At 39.3% G+C, this 4304-nt stretch overlaps 1 protein-coding gene across 1 annotated transcript in view; it reads left to right on the top strand.

The window, feature by feature from the left end:
• The window catches only part of LOC102866574 (V-type proton ATPase subunit H-like), a 130933-nt gene that overhangs the window by 44300 nt on the left and 82329 nt on the right, over positions 1–4304 (top strand). The gene's annotated exons all lie outside the window — the stretch shown is intronic.

Genomic DNA, 4304 nt, shown 5'->3' with positions numbered 1-4304 from the left:
TTCCTGGCTGCTGGTGCCAAGACTGTTGACTGTGGAGCCAAGCAAACTAAAGCTGTGTACAATCTCAATCTCTTCACCATCATCCTGATGCTGCCAATTGGATAGTGAGATTATTTTTTTTTTATAAGATTCTGTGTTGTTTTAATGTATTTTGTAAATATTGACAAATTGTTCTTATGTACCATCACGCTGTGGTGCTGGAGAAGAGTCCATGGGTACCATGGACTGCTAGGAAAACAAACAAGATTCATCCTGGAAAGGGTCATATACCAGGTGGCTCCTTGGAGGCAAGGATTCTGAGGCTCCGTCTAACATACTTTGGACACATGTTGTAAGGAGGTCCTTGGAGAGGGACATCATGTTTGGTAAGGTGGAGAGACAGTGCAGGAGAGCAAGGCCCTCTAGGAGGTGGATTGATTCAGTGACTGGGGTAATCGGGATGGGTGTATCAGAGACAGTGCGATTGGCACAGGACAGAGCAGAATTTAGGGCTGTTGTACATGGAGTAACTGTGAGTCGCAAGCGACTTGACGGCACATAACAACAAACAGCCATCAAGTTAGAGCCTACTCTCAGCTGATCCTCCAGTAGTTTTTTTAGAGTTAGTAAATTGTCCGTCTTTCTCCTGCAGAGGAGGTGGTGGATTGAACCTTGTTTATTTAGATTGGCAGCACAATTTCTTACCACTATGGTATCAGAGCTCCCTAAATATTAACTAGAGGCTATCTTAATTAGAAAATTCTATATTTTTATTTCCTGTATATAATGCAGTAGTGAGCCTTACAGTGTTGAATGCTATCTAGGAGCTGATTTGTCTAACAGCAGCTTTATTGTTTGGTGGGGCTGATGTTAATATATTGGTGAGGGATTTCTGATTCCTCTTCTCATGTTCTCTCCTAGCCTCTCCTCTCTATCTCTTCCAGCTTCTCTTTCTCTTGTTTCTTTTTTCTTTTAAATTTTTTGTCATAATTTACATAAAGCAAAGTGCATACATTTTAGATGTATAGCTGAATGAGTTATATGTCATGCCCTGTTTGGTTCATGCTTCTTTATCCTCCACCTTTGATGATCACCATTGCTATGATCTCTCTTACCTTAGGTTAGGGTTGCCTGATTTTCAGCTCCTCTAATGGGAATCATATACAGCATGGACTCTAATGCGCCTGGAGTCTCTTAATATCACATCTATGAGACTAAAATGCAGTTTTCACTGTTGTGTGCCGTCCAGTTGGAACTGACCCATAACTGACCTGCCAGCACGTTTTCAGAGGTAGTTAATCACACAAGATGAGATTGTCCATCTTTCTTCCACAGAGCAGCTGGTGGATTTAAACTCTATGCCTTCAGGACTGCAATGCGGCTTCTTGCCACTAGGCCAGTAGCTATGTAATATTCTGTTATACAATATTCTCAATTCTCTTGGTGATGACATGAAGGATGCTTCAGTTTTTGGATATTTTAAATAATCCTGCTATGATAATTCTTGTACATGTTTTTGGGTAGATTTAAGCATTCATTCAAATTTGGGGTGGGGTGGTTGGGTGTGGGCTACACCCCCCACACACACCCACACCTGTCTATATCTATATCTCAATCAGTGCCGACATTAAGTTAACTAAGGATAAAGACGATTAAGAGGAATCAATAATTATTCATTTAGCTAGGAAACATTCTCTAAATGCTATTTTTTATCAGAGACTGTGCTTAAGTACTAAGGTTAAAAGAGTCATTTTTTACTCTCTGGTTTTATGAGGATAAATGATATCTGTATATGTATGTACACATAGGGAATGTACAAAAATTAAAAATTTATATAGGATACTGTAGAAAGACATCAGAGTATAGTAATAAATATAGCAATAGCTGGAGCAGCAAACATTTGTTGAATGTGTTTTGACAGGCACTGCTTAAAACTCTTTACATGTATTAAAGGATCTATCCCTGAGTCCCATTCCGTTTGTCACATTACCCCATTTTATAAGTGGGAACTGAATTCAGGGTCACATAATAAAAAGTGACAAAATATGGCAGGCTAGTTTATAGTCTTTGTTAATCATGGTCTCCATCTGATTCTCTTTTATCAAGAAGGAGTTACCATGTGATTGAAGGCTTGAAACAGCTAAGTCCATGCACTTGGAGGGGAGGGTGATGAAAGAGCCTTCCAGGAAGGCAATAATGATCTAATTCTCAGGAGAGAGTTAATGATTGTAACTATTAACACTGCATAAGTTGTCAGTTTTAAGGTTATTTGCCATGCTAGTGAAGTGATCTAGCAGAAGAGAGAGAAAAACCTGTGATAATTCTTTAAAAAACCCCTGTGTGTTAGGGAGAAGAAAGAGGCAATGCACAGGTTGGTACAAGGTCTAGGGATAGTTTTTTAAAAAATTAATATTTTTATCATTCATATACATTGTGTGTTATTTAGGTACATTGTGTTCCATACTTTGCTCATTTATATTGTGAGGGGTTTTTTTTGTTGTTGTTGTCCCTCTCTTACAGTCATCCTACAAGCAACTACTTTCATGAAAGTATGTAAGTCAGCTACTTCATGCCTCATACCCTAATATCCCCATTTTAGGTAGTCAGTTTCTGATTTGCCCATCCCTGTCACCCTGTCAAACCAGTACTCTGAAGAAACAAGCACATTTCCCTTTTGCTGAAGGATCCTCTGTTCAACTGGGAAATTTTAAGCGTCTGCGTCCATATGCGTTGTTCAGAGTAAGCATTAAGTTGCAGCAATTCTCTTCATCCAGTTGGATCTGGTCAACTTATCGCCAGCCATCTGTGTCTAGGTTTAAATGGGCATCAGCTGCAAGCTCAGGAGCCCACACGTCTCCCTGTGTTCTAGTCTTCTTGGTCTCCTCAATCAGCCTTAGCCCTCACATGGGACCAAGTCTACAGGTCAGGGGTCTTCATGACTCCCTGCTCCTCAAGCCGGCAACCTTTCACTGCTCATCCACTCATCTGTGCGTGCTAAGTGGGCAGTGCTAAAGGAGCATGTCCAAGCTCGGCCTGTTTCTCCATTGTTATATTCCTCCTCCCACATCCACATCTGTGGATCCAAGTGAGCAGTGTGAGAGCATATACTCCAAGTGTAAATGAAAAAGCTTAACTATTTAGAGGCTGAGAGAGGAAATCAATAATAAAAGTTGAAGATAAAGGACTGATTGCTGGGGCATTATTTGGGAGGGATGGTCTGTCTAGAACCTACTGGAGCTATTGGTTTTGGATAGGAGGAAGGTCTCTTGTATCTCATACATGAGAAAAAAGTAAGACTAGCTGTAACTAGAGTAGCACTTAGAGGGTTAACAGTTGGCTTTGAAGATAACTAGTGGCCTAAGTTTTCTCTCATCTGAAAGTGAGGGGAAGAGAAAGTTAACACAGAGAGATTTGTCCTTGGGAATGATATATTGGTTGGATTGACCTATTTAAAAATAAATGTTTTTTTTAAAAGTCATTGAATATTTAAATATGCAAGTAAGAGAAAAAAGACACAGTTTGCCTTACTTTATTTAATTGAAGCTATTAAGTCAGTTGTTGACTATGTTATCTTAACTGTATATCTTGAACATGGTACCTGGATTATCTCATACAAGTCATTTGTGGGTTACAAACATCTGACTTAGACAATGTGTGCTTGCCCTGAATCTTGTTTGTAACCTAGGCACTACCTAGAATGTGTAATAGGACAAAGTACTGTCAGTTTTAGCATTGTCTGCATTTATAATTCGTAAACTGAACCCATGAACAGCAATAGTGAATTCTTTTTTGAATGTGTCATGGATTTCACATGTTGTGGTAAATGGACACAGGAAAGGAAAACTTAAAATGAACTGAAACTTATTCCTACTTAGAGGACATTGATAAGAAATGAAAGAGGAGTGAGTGCTCTGTGTTGCCTTTTGGTTACAAACATTATAGAACTCCTCCTGCAGAAGGGGTAAGTACTTGCTGACTTAAATGGAAAGAGCCCTCCTCTCTCATCATGGAAGATTGTTTTAGAGCTGAAAATGTACATTATGTTTGGTCATTAACTTCTGTTAACAACCTGAGTTTTCAAGCAGTTGTAATACTGAATACATTGTACTTTTTTTTTTAAATTTTTTTTAAAAATTAATTTAGTTTGTTTATTTTTCATCTCAATGAACATCTACAGAGATTTTGGAATTCCATTCATTCATTGTTGCACCCTTCTCCCCGTACAAACCCCTCCCCCCCATTTGCTCCTCTCCTTGAAAAGTAAAAGAAAAACTCCCTCATTGACACAATCCCCCCGCACCTCCCCAAATCCCACCCCCTACCCC

Source organism: Elephantulus edwardii, unplaced genomic scaffold, assembly GCF_000299155.1.
Source record: "Elephantulus edwardii isolate Elephantulus edwardi_28Jun2011 unplaced genomic scaffold, EleEdw1.0 scaffold00287, whole genome shotgun sequence".
Lineage (NCBI taxonomy): Eukaryota > Metazoa > Chordata > Mammalia > Macroscelidea > Macroscelididae > Elephantulus > Elephantulus edwardii.
The sequence above is the reverse complement of the archived record's forward strand: the minus strand, read 5'-3'. Positions and strand labels throughout refer to the sequence as shown.